This window comes from Chinchilla lanigera, unplaced genomic scaffold (genome assembly GCF_000276665.1).
Source record: "Chinchilla lanigera isolate Chin_1 unplaced genomic scaffold, ChiLan1.0 scaffold00013, whole genome shotgun sequence".
Classification (NCBI taxonomy): domain Eukaryota; kingdom Metazoa; phylum Chordata; class Mammalia; order Rodentia; family Chinchillidae; genus Chinchilla; species Chinchilla lanigera.
This window is the reverse complement of record NW_004955414.1, coordinates 29,734,670-29,751,788: the sequence shown is the minus strand read 5'-3', so window position 1 is coordinate 29,751,788 and position 17,119 is coordinate 29,734,670. Positions and strand designations below refer to the sequence as shown.

Sequence of the window (17,119 nt, the reverse complement as noted above, 5' to 3'; positions counted from 1 at the left end):
AAAAGAATAGGACAGGACAGGAAATATCTTACCTGACTGGCACCACTATAACCTAGTTACCTCTAGCTGTGGCACACGTTTAAAGCCAACTCTTTCTGGCTGTTGTTCAGAGCTGACTACTCCTGTAGTACTTTCATGGGTATTTTAGAGCTGCCCACCCCCTCCCAATGAACTGCCTATGCTGTGAGCAAAGCATTTACCTTTAGCTGGTCACTTATGTTTCCTCCCACAGCAGTTGAGGTCGCTTCATCTTTCTGAGCAGACCTCGGGGTGAAATCTGAAGAAGTTCCAGATTGGTTCTGCTCTGTTGGGCCCATACCTAATCAATAAGAAACTCTCAAAATCTTTGTCCCTCCTTTCAGTGTACATGAGACTGACGTTCAGTGTAGGCTGGATTCTATCTCACTCTATATTTCTCTATACTTTAAACCAAGAGTGACAGCCCTTTGTTATCCCAATTCCAGTCTACTTATTTAAATTTCATCACAACCTCATCCACTGGATCACCAAAGGCTACTTTTAGCACCTGTCTAAATATGGTTACTCCAAGACTATGAGCATGACTGTCTTTACTTCTCTCTAAAAAGTGGGTCCAATTTCCATTCATTTTGTAGATTATAATAAAATAATAAAACATATATTTGTATAAATATACAGATCAAGACAAAAAACTCCTATAACTGTCTTTCTTTCATACCTTTAATGATGTAAAGAGAATTGGAAGACGTGACACAGAGCTCTCTGCCTCTTGGATGTGCCAGATCAAAGGAGAGAATATGAAAAAAGCCTACTCTTTTCTCTTAAACCCATGTCTAGAGAAGTGATGATGGGTAGAGCAACTTTCTTTGTTACTTCCAAATATTTTGATGATAGCCTAACTTTTTGGTTGCCCAAGACAGTTTTTCCAAGTGCCCAGTTCTGGGAAACCATTGCTACCACAGTAACTGAATCCCCGCTCTTCACTTGGAGTTCATAGGTTCATCCATCTGGCTGGACCCTCCTCCTCTAACAGGAGGGATGTAAATAACAGATGTTCCCTTGTAGGTGGTGCCATTGAGCCTCAGCAAGGACCAGCGTGTGTGCTATGCTAGGAGTGAAGCATGAAGTCATGCCATCTGTAGGGAGGAACCAGAGAGTGTTCAATACTGAGAGCAAAAGGATTGACTAAATTTGGAATAGAAGTGCCAGGTGGGGAATAGTGAAGGATGGGTGTAGACATCAGTCTCATTATCTTTTTCTGTCAGTAAGCCTTTCACAGGAGTTTCACATGCATGACATTAGTTGGCATGAACTTTGACAAAGTCTCATTTAACATAATGTTTGTATATACAGCTGTTGGGAGCTAGACAACTTAGATTTTAATTCTCAGTCTTCCATTTACTAGATATGTGACCCTAGATAAGTTACTTGAGCAATGTCACGGGGTAGGTGGAGTAAGAATTGCTCACATTTGCTCCTGAAGGCATCTAAAAATCTGTTGAAATCAGATCTTGAAGCCCATGACAATCTGAATTTCCCCTAAAGGAGCATGTATACAGGATTATCTGGTCAAAGAGTATCCCCACTTCTATTTTTATTGTGCTTTTATGCCCCCAGAGTCACCACCAACCTTATAGACTAGTCTAACGCAGTCTACATCTTTGCCAGGCCATATTCACAGACTCCCGGGCAAGGATAAAGGCAGCCAGCCTTGTGGGGATTTTTCTTTTTTTTTTAACTAATAAATGTTTACAGTATATAATGTTTATGTTCTTTGTATAGAGTTGGCACATGTACATAACACATCTTATCCCCCTTTTTCATCCCCTTTCCCTCACCCCTCTCTCTACTTCTTGATCCCTTTCCCATCTGAGAATGATCTATCTCCCTACCTCTTATTATCTGTCTTTTATTTTGCTCTTTACTTATAATTTGTGTTTCTCATATAAGAGAAACCATTTAAGCTTGTGTGTATGATCTATTTCACTTAACATTATGGTCTCAAAATGCATCTGTCTTCTACAAATAACTAAAGTTTATTTCTTCTTTATGACACAGTAGTACTCCATTGCGTGTAATTACCACATTTTCTTTATCCATTCATCTGTTGAGGGACGTATAGGCTGCTCCCAAGATTTAGCTATTATGAATTGTGCTGTTATAAACATGGGTATGCATGGATCATTATGATATGGAAGCAGCCATTGTAGGTTTTTAGTGAGAATTTCACAAAACCCAAGTAAACCCATGTAGTTAAGTATGCAGAAGGTTAGAATACAGTTGAGGAACAGAAAAAAAATCGCTAAAATTTTCAGCTGCTGTGGTTTGGGGATCTTTACTCTAGTATTACACCACAGATCTGACAGCTACTTACTTCCCTCATGTCTGTTTTCAACACAAGTCCTATGCCTGCCAATTTGGGTAGCACCCTCTAGCTGGCACCGACCCATTTGTGTTGCAAAACCTTGTGTGAGTAGCATGTGTAACTGAGGCCCAGCCTGTCAGTCTTGAGACAGTCAACTGACAGCCACCTGAAATAAGGAGTCAGAGCTGAAACTCTGAAATCAAATAATGCATGACATAATACTATTCTTTGGAAATGAGTGATTTATTTCCCCATTTAAAAATTTAATTCATTGAATATTCCTCCCAAGATGTCTTTATTTTAATAAGCTCAGAAGAAAACTAGAAATTAAGAAAAACAAATGGGAAGGAAAACCAGAAGTAAAGAAATTTTATACATTTTTTTGAACCCGTGTCAGCTACCTTAACTTTAACTAAGATGGATGTCAGCTAGACTCTAACATGCTATGGAAAAACAAATTCAAATAAGCTAACATGTATAATGAATCTCTTTACTTCAAACATAATGAAGTCTACAATTTTTTTTTTTTTTTTTTTTTTTTTTTGGTTTTTCTCCAGTACCAGGAACTGAACTCACGACCTTGTGCTTGCCAGGTAGGCACTTTGCCTCTGAGCTAAATCCCCAGCCCCTGAAGTCTACAATTTCAATTAGAAAAGCAGATATTCTCATCCCCATTAAATAATAATGAATAGGTATTTACTGCATATTGGGCTAAAGCAATATGAAATTATTTTTGCTTAAGCCCTCACATATTTTAGGCTAGATATAATTGAAATATAAAGCAGAAATCGTCCCCCTTTCCTTTCCCAAGATCATTAATACCTTTTACCAAAGAGATGCGAATCTCTTTATTTGATTTTCATCCCTGCTGTTCTGCTCCTTACTAATGCTTCTACCCTAACCTGTGTGAACACGTGGAGGGGATCTGGAAGGTTTATCGCCTACTTGTATTAGCTGAGATACTTCAGCCCAAACAACAGAAAACCTAAGAAAATAGTTTTTGTAATAAGAAATAAGTATTATCTCACATAAGAAGAAGTACAGATGAGAATGCAGGTTGGCTCAGTTAATGTCACTGGGTCCATGTCCTTTCCATTTTTCTCCTTTGCCATTTTCACTATAATAGTAGCTTTGTCCAGTCTCAGGCATCACCTACAGACACAACAGTTTTGTGTGTGTCACTTCTTCATGAACAAGCAAACCATTCTCAGAAGTCCCCACTGACCAGAACTGCATACAGTGACCTACTCATTTTTCTGCCATTCACTGTGGGGAAGGTGACTGGTGTCAGGAAGCACAAGGCTGGGGGAAGAAGGGTGAATTACAAAGGAAGACATGGGTTTTGTAGAAAAGAGGAAGAAGGAACATGGATAATGGGGAAATCACACCAATGTCTATTTCACCCTTCAGGAGCTGTGGGTTCCTCTGTATTGCAAACCAAAGTTAACTTTCTGCTGCCTTTCTCAGGACCATGTACTAAACAATAACAGATTTTATTGAAAGAAAGATATTGTCTTTCTCTTACTAGATCTCTCTCCCTCTCTCTCTCTCTCTCTCTCTCTCTCTCTCTCTCTCTCTCTCTCTCTGTCTGTTTTCCTATCCCCTACCTCCACAGATACTGCTCTTCCTCTATTGCATACTTTGACAGTAACCCTTTCCTTTCCATTGAGCAGATCCCTATTCCTTTATCCTACCATTTATTTTAAGCATTTTAGGACACAAGAGATTACAATGGAGTTATGTTCTTAACATGTAAATAAAGCGCTACCAATTTCCCAATGAAATGGGCCAGAAATTTGACAGAAAGATTTCCAAAAATACCTCCATAAAACTCTGAGAACATTCCATAAAAAAATAGAGGATTTTAGCCAGGCATGGTGGTACGTGCCTGTTATCCCAGTACTCTGTAAGGTGGAGGCAGGATGGCAAATTCAAGCACAGCTTGGGAATTAGTGAGTTAGTGAGACCCTGTCTCAAAAAAAATAAATAAATAAAAAATAAGATAAGGAAGTGCGAATGCCCTAGATTTGACCTCCAGTTCCCCCTAAAAAGAAAGAGATTCTATGACCAAGTGCATTAGGATAATGTTGTGTATGCTTATAATTTCAGATAATGAGGAGCACTGTAAGAAAAATATAAACATAATGATGTTTATAAAACATAACTAGGATGTGAATGGCTATCTTAGGTGGAAGAGCCAGCGAAGACATTTCTGAGGAAAGCATTTTATATGAGACCTGAGATATGAGAATGACACTAGAGTCATTCATTCATCCAATAATGTTTATTCAGCACTTAATATGTGCCAGAGACTGTTTTGGGGACTAGGAATAAAGCAATAGACAAAATGAGGTAAGTATACCTCCCCTAATGGAACTCAAATTCCAGTGGGAGAAAACAAAAGGAAACAGGAAAACATATAGTGCGCCAAGTGACCAAGTGCTGTGGAGGAGAAGAACAAAACAAAAGGAAAGAATATTTAATTTAAACCTTAAATTTTGAGTAGGCTTGTGGGACTCTCTCACTGAAAGGTGATATGTAAACAAAGATCTGAAAAAAGTGCAAAAGCCATGCAGAAATCTAAGGGAAAGGGCTGAGGGGGTGTAGTTCAGTATTAAAATGCATGCCCAGTGTAGAGGAACCCCTGGGTTCAGTCAAGAAGGAAGGAAGAGAAAGAGGGAGGAAAAGAGAAGGGAGAGAGAAAGGCAGACAGATGGGAGGAAGATGATTTTAGGCAAAAATAAACAACAAGTGCAAAGTCCGTGGGGCAAGAGCATGCTTGATGCATTTAGAGAAAAATAAGGAGGCCAGCGTGCCCAAAGGTGAGTGTGAGAGTAAAAGACAGTGTAGTAAGAACAAGGCGCCAGCTACGTAAGGATAAGCAAACGTCGGGAGTAAAATTCTGATAGGCAGATGGGGCAGCAATTGCAAAGGCCCTGAACCAGAACTAATGTTGGCCTATTCTAGCAGCAGAAAAGTGGCTGGCAGAGGTGGGGCACACTGAGCAGGGGAAGAATAAGGATGAGGTCTGAAGAGTCACTGGGGTCAGATCACCTAGGGCCTTATAATTATCAGACAGTGTAAGGAATACTCATATAAAGAGAGACAGAGAGAGGGAAACATTGAGAAATAATTAGCTATAACTGTTATCATTGTTATTTATGAGAAACTATTGTGCTGAATAGATTGAGAAATGTTCTCTTTTTTTTTTTTTTTTTTTTTTTCTTTTTGAGATAGGGTCTCCCTATGCAGTTCAGGCTGGCCTTGAGCTCACTTTGTAGATCAGGCTGGTCTTGAACTAGCAACGATCCTCCTGCCTCAGCCTGACAAATGCTCTCTTAGAGGCAAGAGTCAATTTCATTTAACTCTAGCTCATCTTCTATATCAGTCCCCAAATGTTGTCAGTTATGCCACTGTAGAACTCACTACAGCAGGAACTTGTTAATGGGTCTCCAAATTCCCTTTTTTAAAATTTAAGTTCCATTTGGTCAAATCATTCCTCTTCTGAAAAATTCCTATTGATTATTCTTCACTTGTAGCATCAACTCCATGTCCATAGCCAGGAGGGATTTCAAGGTCTCCCTGGATGATTCCTTCCAGGTATTCCTGTTAGAGGAAATGAAATTCTGCTCTGAAATACATGATCTCAGTACATGATCTATCACTTAGCTCATCACTTAGTTCTGTCACTTAGCTCATGCCAGGCCCTTAGCACGAGTTCGCCTTGCCTCATTCTTTGGTTGCTGGCAGGTCTCTCCGCCCTCACATAAGAAGTGCTGAGTGCCGCTCTTCTCTGACCTCGTGGTTGATGGCACAGTCACTCATTCCTCCACCCATGTACTCATCAGTCTCCCTTGTGTTACAGTTGAGTGTTTTTGTCAGGTCGCCTTTCTGCAGAATTGGTTGTCACTCCTGTCACTTCCATTAAATCGTGAGCACACTGAAGGCACAAGCGGTATTTGCATGCGTTCCAGAAGTAGCACCTAACACAATTGCGAGCACACAGTAAACAGTAAATTGTTAATGAAATGAAATTCAAGAATCCTTTGAGCAAAGCACTGGGAAACAAAAAGAAGAATATGGTCATGTTGTGAAACAGTTTATAGATCAATCATAGTAGCTTCCATTTATTAAGTCCTAACAATGGTACTGGCACTATGCATGTAGTATCCCACTTAACATTCATAGTGACCCAGGGAGGGAGGTGTTCTAACCCTCAGATTATAGAATGTGGTTAAGTAACTAACTTGTCTAAGCTCACAGAATAAGAAACAGGATTCAAACTGAGGTCCCTCCAGCTTCCAAGCGTGTGCTCTTTCTACTATTCATGATATCAATCAGGACATAGCAGGAAAGAAATAGCCTTTGTCAGAGGAAGGGAAATGTTTTATTTGTTTTGTTTTTTGCAGATGAATGGAATAGTGAAGAAGCCAAAGTATGAATAGTGAAGCAGTTCAAAGATTAGCAAAATCAGGAAGCCATTCCCGTTTGTTGCAGGGGTGACACTGGGAGAAAAGGGTGTTGCCCAGAACCCCCGGCTGTCGGGCAGAGGGAGTGAAAACCGCTGGGGGAACTGCCTGAGTGTAATTGGGACCAGGAAGGGAGACGTTGTCCAGTGAGAGACTGCCAGACTCCACAGGAAGCAGGAAAACAGAGAGTAAGAAATACCCTGGCTTCTCCCTTCCCCTGCTGACAGGCTTCTCAGGGTATTTCTCATTGCTTCAGCTGAGCAAAAGCTGAAGAACAAGAGAGGCTGGGAGACGCAATAACCAAGGAGAGCAGAGGAGGGTGGGATGGATCTGAGACCAGCGCCAGCAGGCTGCCAGTCTTCCTGAGGTGGAAAGGACTATGAAACGAAATAGTACTTAATTAGGGGCTAGGATGAATGGCAAAAATATTAAGTAAATTCCAAAGGAAAGACTGAGGGTGGCTGCAAGAGCATGGGAGAGACTCTTCAAAAGGAAGAAAGTTACACGGATTCCTACACAAAGGTAGACCTTTTGTAGGTGAAGAAAAGAGTACGTACGTATTTTCCTGTGGATAAAGAATACAATTCATTCATCTTAAAAGTCTTCTGACTCAGCAGATAAAAAGGAATATCTGTAATTATATGTGTCGAGTGTAAAGGACAATGAAAAATATAGTGTTACTCTCCAGGCTTAGCGAGTTAAACATCATCATCTTCTTAAAGAAACTTTTTTGTGAATTAAAGCTATATGTGAAAAATTTGCCATTGTTAACTATTTTTTTTCTTTCTTATTGTAAGGCCTAGGGTCAATCTCAGGGCCTTTCACAAGCCAGCAAGCATTCTACCACTGAGCTGTATCTCCATCCCTCATTACGAGCACTTTTAAGTGTCTAATCCAGTAGCATTAATTACATCTATAATGTTGTGCAACTGTCAACACTATTTCTAAACCTGTTTTTATTCCTAAACAGAAACTCTGTGGCAAGAAATAAATAACTCACTATTTCCCCTCCCTTCACCCGTGTAATGAATTTACTTTTACTTATTTATTTATTTATTTATTTATTTATTTATTTATTTATCTTTTGGGGACAGGGGCTCACTATGCAGTCAGGCTGGCCTTGAGCTCACTTTGTAGCCCAGGCTGGTCTCGGACTCGCAATGATCCTCCTGCCTCAGCCTCCCGAGTGCTGGGATTACAGGTGTGTGCCACCATGCCTGGCATGAATTTACTTTTAAGTATATCAAAAAATAAGGTGGACTTGTAATTAGCTAGAGGAAGATAGATAGATGATAGATAGATGATAGATAGATAGATAGATAGATAGATAGATAGATAGATAGAAAGAAAGAAATAAAAGGTCACCAGATGGGTAGAGATATATAATAAAATGCTTTTAGTAGAATCTAGGTCATGGATATACAGGTTCAACTTTCTTGTATGCTTGAAATTTTTCTTAATGAAACATTGGCAGAGGGAATCAATACTTAGACCGCAGCCCCAGAGATTCTGATTTATTTATTTGTATCTGGACACCAGAGTTTTTAAAAGTTCTCTGGATGGTTTCCAGTGTGTATCAGGGTTGAGATCCACAGCACTAAAGTCCACCATGGGATCACAGAGCCAAAGTGAGTAAAACGGATTAGAGACAGCAAAAGGGGTGGAAAGAGGGGGCAAGTCACCTCCAACCTGGGCTTCTATGTGCCTTCTGTGTCTGAATGGGTAGATGGGCTCCGTGTACAAGAAGAGATGAACAGCTACTCCACCAGTTATTGAGAACACGGCAATGGTCAGTGTTCCCCAAAGTTATTAAAATAGGACTGAGATGTTTATACTTAACTTAAACTTTTAATTTGGCATGATTCATCCTTTGCAATATTTCCTATAGCTTTAAACAAGGGCATCTATACATTCAGAAGGAAACTTTTAGCTTTTTATCTCCCCCTAACCCTTGAAAAGTGCGAGGTTTACTTTGAACACGTATGTACAGATGCTGTCATGTTTTACTAACTTGATACCATTCTTATGGAGATGAAGAGATGGGTCTGTTGAGACAGGAAAAAAAAAATGTTATGACCTTGGGATCCCAAAGATCGTGGGACAGCAGGGAGGGACCAAGAGAAGGTGAGGCCCAGGGAGGATGGACACAGCAGCCTTGCTGTGGGGCTCAGAAAATTGACAGTTGCGAAGATGCATCTGTAACTCAATTAACCTATAAAAAGTGTAACTGATGCTCCCCAAACAACCAATTTCCATGAAGCTAATTACAGTCTCCTCTCTGCAGTGGGACTATGGCTACGTTCCATAACCCTTCTCCTATCCCCAGCTATTTTAAATCTTACTCTGGAGGTTACTGTAGTGCTTTAACTTTGTTTTCCCTGCAGTAAATAATCCCAGTCCATTTAACACGTGAAAGGAGACAGAAACACAAACATCTGATCTCTTGTCAGGGGACCCCAGCCTGGCTCAGGACAGTTGCCAGCTGGAGGCAAAACAGAGCCCAAGGGCAAAAGCAGAATGGCACAGGAGGAAGGGACCAAAGGTCAGTCACAGAGCAGCCGTATCACAGGTGAGATCTAAAGGGAAACTGCTGGCCTAAAAGCAGGAAGCAAACAGAAGTTCAGGAGTCAAAGGAATGCAAGAATACACCAAAAAAGGGGGTTACAAGAGAGATAAAGAATAAGGCTTAGACCATGAATGAGCCCAGAATACCTCAAGCTCCTCGGTGGGAGCTAGTCCTGTGGGGCTTGGTAAGCATGCAGGAGTTAGGAATTACAGGTTGAGACAAAGAACAAGGAGGAAAAGGAGAAGGAGGAGAAAGAGGAAGAGGGAGAGGAGAAACCCCAAACCACATTGTCATACAACCTATTTATCGATGCTTATTTTAATGACCCTGAGCCAAAGAAGTTAAAAGTGGTATCCTCTATCTTAAAAGGAAAGCATGCAAAATATTTTAGAAGCTTGCAAATAACGTGGTTTAAAAAACAAGAAAAGAGGAGAGGTTCCTTTACCCTTGAAAAGATAACTTTCAGCTGCCAGAAAAATACACATATGTGTAATCCCACATCACCTCCATAAATCTAGGTAGTTGTGGCAGCGATTCAGAGAAGCAGAGGCATGGCTGTTTGACTTTGAGGGTCTCCATTTCTCCCAGCTAGTGTGACAGCTATTTTCCTTTCTCCTCTATTTGCAGCTGTAAAGTATATTAGCATCCCTAAGCAGCTTTGATACAATGTGGAAATTTGAAAACTGTCAAGGGAGGACTAGAAGCATAAACCCCATGCCTTGTTCATTATATCCAGGTATTGTGACACTGTAACAGACCCAGCTGAGTACCACCCCTGAGGATAAGGAGAGGGGTTGAGGTAGGAGGTCAGAGCTCTAAGGCAAAATGGTGCAGGAAAGAAGTACTCCGTAGGAAAAAGGCTATTTTCAGCAGTTAGAGTGCAGGAAAAACCAAACCAAACCAAATGCTGGGCAGGTGTCTACCACAATCTGTCAGTGCACAGGCGGTACATGAAATAGCAGGGATCTGAACCTTTGTTTGGGGGTGTTTTCCCCCTTTCTATTGTTGTGTTTCCTTTGCTGGGGAAAATATTTACAATTACTGCCAAACTCCTTGTGTTCCGCTGTCTGCCCTCACTCTTACCCTGCTTTTACCCCTGTCCTGGAGTCCACTTGGGTGGAAATGTAGCCTATAATGGACCCAGAGTTAATCATCTGCAGGTTTCCTCTGATAAGTCACAGTGTGTTTGCTGCCCTCTTTTCAAAAGTCAACAGCAGCCGCAGGGATGTGCCGACAGTGGCCTCTGGCATTCTGGGCACTGGCCAAGATTGGAGGCAGGGTGCTGGGGAGTCTCTCTGAACACCTCCATCTGGAATGCCTCTGTTGCCCTGAAGGCACTTGTCTGTGTCTCCTATGGACACAGCTTAGCGATGCCGAAAATTGAGCCAAATGCACTGGGTGTACAAATGGCCTGACGTCAATGGAATTTGCTCATAATTTAGGCCTCATGTGTGATGTACTGTCTGAACTCAATGATCTGTCAAAACAATCAGCGAGGCAGAGAAGAAAGAAGAAAAGGTGGAGGAAAACAGGAAGAAGAAAAGTAAGAGGTAGAGGAGAAGAGAGGGGAGAAGAAAAAAGAAAAGGAAATGAGGACACAGCCACAGGCAGTGACAAGACAGGTTCAGCTTTTGGCTCCCAGGGCCAATGGCCTCCGTGAGCTTGTTGAAAGCATCAGTGCAAAGTAAAACATGGCCTTTTAAAGCACTGAATTACGTGAGAGCGGAGCTGTTAAAATCAGTGTAGCAAAAATCCAGCTGGGTTTGGCCAGTGCCACAAAGCACAAAACGATGAACATTTGTACTGCCAAGGCCCAAAGTTCCCCAGATGTGGTGGCCCAAGCAGTTATTTGAATATACATCCAGATCCTCATTCTTTAAAACAAGAAAGCTGCTATGAAGAAATGGGCATCTGCTCCTTTTGTTTGCTTTGTGTCCAGAGGAGGATTTATCGTGAGGCTAGCAAAGTTTAAATTTCAGAAGCCTTCACTTGCCTGGGTCCCTGTAAGTGCTGGGATTTATGGATCGTTGTAGGTGGAGAGGGCTAGCTAAGTAATGAGTAACAAACACATATATAACAGCACTTCTGGTAAATTGCCTAAATATCTTAGAAGAAAGTAATTTAAATCCCCAAGATTCCAATAGTTTGTTGTGAATTCATTTCTCTCCTAATAAAATTTGCATTTTTTTACTTTTTTTTTGTTCTTTTTGAGACAGGGTCTCACTATGCAGTTCAGGCTGGCCTTGAGCTCACTTTGTATCCTAGATCTCGAACTCCCAACAATCCTCCTGCCTCAGCCTCCCAAGTGCTGGGATTACAGGCATAAAATTTACTTTTATACCCATTTTTTAAACTGTTAAATTATTTTTATGAAAGATGGGCCCAAATTATAAAGTCTCAAGTTCCACAAAATCTGAGTCTCCCCTTTCTGCGGCTGTGGCCTCCTCCTGGTTTGCTTGAACCAGGTTCTTCTTGCTCTGTGACAGGTTACATGGTCTATGCCCAGCCAGTGAGCAAGTGATTGGTTCAGGAACAAGTATGTGATCCAACATGGACCAGTTTTTGCTGCAAACGTGTATGTTGAGAAAATTACTTAATTGTGGAGATGCACTCCTAACAACCATCTTGCTTCTATGGAAGGGACCTGCCTGAGAGTACAATCAGCACTGAGAAAGCAGAGCCAGAGACAGTGGTGGCCCTTGAACCCCATACCCACTGTACAAAAGCTAGTGTAGATAACCCTAAACCTTTTAGACAGATACAATGAAGTCCTCTTTGTCTGAGTTGGGTTTCTGTCACTTGCAATGGAGAGGGTCTTGAGTAATACAGGTACTACTCTGATAGAGAAAGATAACTATTATTTTTTCCATTCAGAAGGTGGTACTTAGGTGTATTTCCTCCTAGTAGTTAATAATAGATAGTATAATAGTAGATAACATTTATTGCTCACTCCTATTAAGGGCTGTACTTATTGTCACCCACTATATCTTAAAAGTGTCTTAGTGAAGTATATCTTATTATTATCATGCCCATTTTACTGAAGAGGAAATTGAAGGCACATGGCAGTTAAACAACTACAGTTAGTCTGTGGTTGATTTTAGACTATAGGTTCCTATTACACTGTGCTGCTTGGGCCAGTTGATTTAGAGGCTCCATCATTTTGAGAGCAATTCTTATACCATCTCATTAGCTGTCACTACTATAGATCAGACGCTCTTAGAACAAATGCCAGGCATGGGCAAAATGGCATGCTTCCCTCACAATCAGCAAAGTGTAGAAAGTACCAAGAATATAATAGATTCATCACCAATACATGCATAGCAGCCAATGGGGCTCCAATCCCACTTCTCTTGACTCTCAAATATGCTTCTCTTTGACCTTTTCCCCTCAGTGCATCATATAACCATATTGCCCCTGAGTGTCAGTATTGACACTTTCTAGTTGTACCTCATCTGTCATCACTCCCTTTCTAAGGTGTTATCTACAGGGCCTGACCACCCTGAATGTGTGCGATCTTGTCTAAGGTGTTACCTCTGACACTGCACAACAAGATTCCACTTCAGTAGTTTTCATACTGAAGGTGGGAGAATGGATCAGGGGGTCCTGATCTTCTCAAACCACATACATTATGTCTCCAACTTGGATAACCTCACTGTTGGTTTCATTAAGTTGCTTCTTGTGCCTCTTCCAGACTAACTTCCAGGACTGCCTCTGTGTTTTTTCCTGCCTGTGGCTCCAGCCCGACAGCTTTACAATGATTAAAAGCCTGACTCCTGCTGTCACCAAACCAAGCGTTTCAGACTTAAAGCCATGAGAACCCAATCCTTTCGCCTTTCAGCAAGCATTTATTGAGACCGAGGAGACACTAGAGATTCAAAGGTGAGTAGTACAGTTCTGTCCTTCTCAAAGTATTTGGGGTAGGCTAGAGAGAACCCAAGGCAAACAGCTCCCATGAACAGAATGATTGGAATCAGCGAAGAGGGAGATGCCAACTCTTCAAAGGGACTACAGAGGTTTGTTAACACAGCATCACTGATGGATGGCAAGAAGAGTGATACTCGTGTGGCAATAGGAATTATCAGGCAGAGAATGGAGAAGAGTATTCCAAGGATAGGGAACAACATGTTCAAGGATAGAAAAGTAGTAAAGAGCATGGCTTGTTTGGGAAATAGCAAACATTTTGAGATGGCAGGAGCAGATGATCTTTGACAGGAGAGTGATAACAGATGAATCTAAAAAAAAAAAGTATGTAGAAGCCAGCTTGCAAAGTTCTTGAGTACTGTTAAGGATCTGAAATTCATCTGATATTCATAGGGAGCTAGTGAAAGATCTCAGGCAGAATAAGCCATAATTACATTTGTATTTCAGACAGGTCACATGACAACAGTGTCCCTCCCTTGTAATAATCAGACCCCAACTTCCAGGCTTGCTCTTGGGATGTGGGATTCTTCATATCAATCCAGCTTTAGCCTCCATGATCACTACGGGTGGGCTTTTTTCTCTCTTTCCTAAATATACAACCCAACCTGCCTTATCCTTCAGCCTGGGTTATAGCATTTCCTCCGAGAAGCAGTTCTCAACCATATGTAGGTACATACATTGTGAGAAGGAGGGCATTTCAAAATGCACATGGTTTGGGTCACACTCTTCTCTTGCTGTGGAATTCTGATAAGCCTCAGGTTTAGGGAGGTGCAATTAGTGGGAAGTGGGACTGGCATTTTGGAAAAGCTTACTCTTTTTAAAGAACAGAGATAGGAAAATGAGAACTCTAGTGAAGATAATATCCCTTTCAACTCTCTGGTTGTTTTAAAAATACTATAAAATCTGCATTTATATTTTAATAGTGATACCCTTTACGGTTGATTGAATGTTGGCTCCAAAAAGGATATGTTCATATCCTAATACCAGCCTCTGTGAATGTTACCTTATTTGGACAACAGGTCTTTGCAGCTGTAATTGAGTTAAGAATCTTGAGATGAGATCATCCAAGTGGGCTTTAAATCCAATGACAAGTATCCTTGTAAGACAGAAAGAGAAGACAAAGAGGAAAAACTGTGTGAAGACGGAGGCACCAACTGAAGTTACACACATAGCCACAAGCTAAAGAATGCCTGGAGTCACCAGAGACTGCACAAGGCAAGGAAGTATTTATTCCCTGCTAGAGGCTTCAAAAGTGTGGTCTTCCGACACCTTGGTTTCAAACTTGCAGCCTGAAATAGTGTCAGAATAGCTTTCTATTGTTTTAAGCCACCAGGTTGGTGATAGTTTGCTGTAGCATCCCTAGAAAGCTAATGTATTTTCTTTTAATAGCCTATGCCTAACAGTTATTTTTCAGAGAGTTACTTTATAAGTGCTTGTCATAGTATATAATGTAAATCAACTTGGACAAGGTAATTTAATCCCTCAGAGTCAGTTTTTTTTTTTTAACCTAATCTCATTTTCACAGGATGTTGAGATAATAAAATAAATAAAACTATGTAGCAGACAACTGGTAAAGGACAGTTACTCCAAGATTTATCCATTTGAGATCAGGACCCAAAGCATACTACAGATGCCCTGTTGAAGCAAGGCCTCCCAGCAGAGAGCTGGGGTAATTAACGTGCAAAGCCCTGAGTCTGTGTCAGAATCTCTTTTGCATGTAACCGCTTACACCATCTGCTGTCAGCCCTTGTTTCTCACCAGCTAACCACTGCCCTCTCCCCCAACCTCCTCTACTTCCTGTTTACGTAGATAGCTGCTTCCTGGCCAAGGGAACTGAACCGTTTCAGTCAGACTACTTTTCCCCTGGACCTATGCCAGGAATATCTTCTTTGCTCTCTCCTTCTGCTTTTTTCTTACAGTAGAAGCCATCACATTCATGAGCAGCAAACTGCATCCCAGAGCGATTCCTAGCTATACAGCTAATCCTCTTCCTGGCTATTGGACTGAATATAAGGAATAATATATCAGGCATTATAATATATCAGGCATTATGTGAGGAAATTTGTCCATCCCTGCTTGCCTCAGCACCTCCAAACTATTGATACTAATGCTTTTTTAATTCAAATGTACTGGCTAGGATGCTTCTATCCTCAGCCCTAGCCCTGTCCTGTTTGGAAAACTGCTCTGATCAGTTAGCAGAACAGCAGTAGGTTAAACTCAGCCAGGACACCAAGTTGGGAAAGTTGTTGAAATGATCCAATTCATGAGTCCTAACATGAGCAAATATCCAAATAATCAGAGGAGCTCTTTCAAACAAATAAACATTTGGAACTTGCGTGCCTTTGGGAAAAAAATCATAGATGATAAAGATGTTTTAAAACCATAACTTACACTTACTGTCCTTAGCACAATAGATAAGAATGTGGACTCTGAAGCCTGTGAGGATGGCCTGAATGGCTTTGGGCATGTTACTTAACTTCTCTATTTCTCAATTTCCTCATCAGTAAAACAGTGGAGATAATACTACCTGCTCCGTAGAATTGTGAGGAGTGAGTTAATATCACTAAAAAGCACTTAGAAGTATAGCCTATTATTACTATTACTTTTATTGTTGTTTTTATTATTCTGCTGGAGACAAAGTTGTTCAGAAGGTGGGATGCCTGAATTAGCAATGTGAAGACAACATAGGTAGAAGTGGTGGCAGGTTTTATGTATGAAAATGGAAGTGGGTAACAGGGATGGAATAGAGGAAAGACCATGATTAGAAGGAGAAAATTTATAGTGTTGAATCATGTGCTCTGGGACTAGAGCACTGGAATTTAGATCATGCGTTTACTACGTTATGGTGGCCCAGCTGTGAGCCAATTACTTGTGTCTTCATGTGTAAAACAGAAATTATAATAGTGACTTATCTTACCGGGCTGTGGTGGAATCAAAATATATAACACGCTGAATTTTTTTAGAACAGTGACTGGCATCTGGCAAATGTTAGCTCTTATTTTGATTGGAGATGAAAAGGTCAAGGATCTGAGGGACCAGTTGCTAACTGGACACTGACATCATCCAAGATGACAGCAAGGTTTGAAGTAAACAGTACTACTCTGAGCGAGGTGTACACATCGTCACTGAATGAGGTAGTAAAGAGGTAAAATGGGAAAGAGTGAAACTAGCAGAGTGGCATTAGTCTTCAAATGACTACCTTTATGAGAGTATGGGAGCAAAGGCCATAGCTTGGCCTGGAGCTGAGGAAATAAATTAAGAGCAAGAAGCAAAAGGAACAAAGAAGTTGCTGAGGCAGTAAGAGAGCTTTCTAATTAGGGAGTGACTGTCCAGATGGCATGGTCAGGGTCTGCAAGGTGGAGGAAGAATGGTGGTAAAGCTGTACTTCCTAAACATCATGGAAATGCTTTGAACAGTCAACGGTCTAAACTAGCCACTAAGACTTGCAGCTGTGATGGATATTTGCACTGCCCAGTATGATAAGCAGTAGCCACACTAGGCAACTGAGCCCTTAAAAATGAGGCCAATGTGATCAGTGTTCCCAAATAATTACTCAGGAATTTTGTTAAGAAGTGGAATTCTAGGTGCCACCTTCATCTACTGAATTAGTATCTGTTGGAGACCACTACAAAGTGGCTCTGAGCAGGACTTAATATTAACCAATTGGCTTTCCGTGTTTACTTGTGAGTTGTCTGAAGCTTAGGCACCTTGTCTGACAAGATAAGGCGGCAGCTGAGGATGTATCCCTCCAACCTCAGTTAACTACAAGGAGACTGCAGCTGCAGTCCCTACACACTCTTACAATAAATACCAACCTAA

General features: G+C 41.1%; 1 long non-coding RNA gene across 3 annotated transcripts in view; it reads left to right on the top strand.

The window, feature by feature from the left end:
- LOC102023798 overlaps window positions 1-16,216 on the top strand; it is a 28,223-nt gene extending 12,007 nt beyond the window's left edge. For all 3 annotated transcript variants that reach the window (XR_260213.2, XR_260214.2, XR_001233139.1), the window contains 2 exons: window positions 13,071-13,258; window positions 14,320-16,216. This is a non-coding gene — a long non-coding RNA (uncharacterized LOC102023798). The remainder of the gene's footprint in view (window positions 1-13,070; window positions 13,259-14,319) is intronic.
- The last annotated feature ends 903 nt before the right edge of the window (window positions 16,217-17,119 follow it).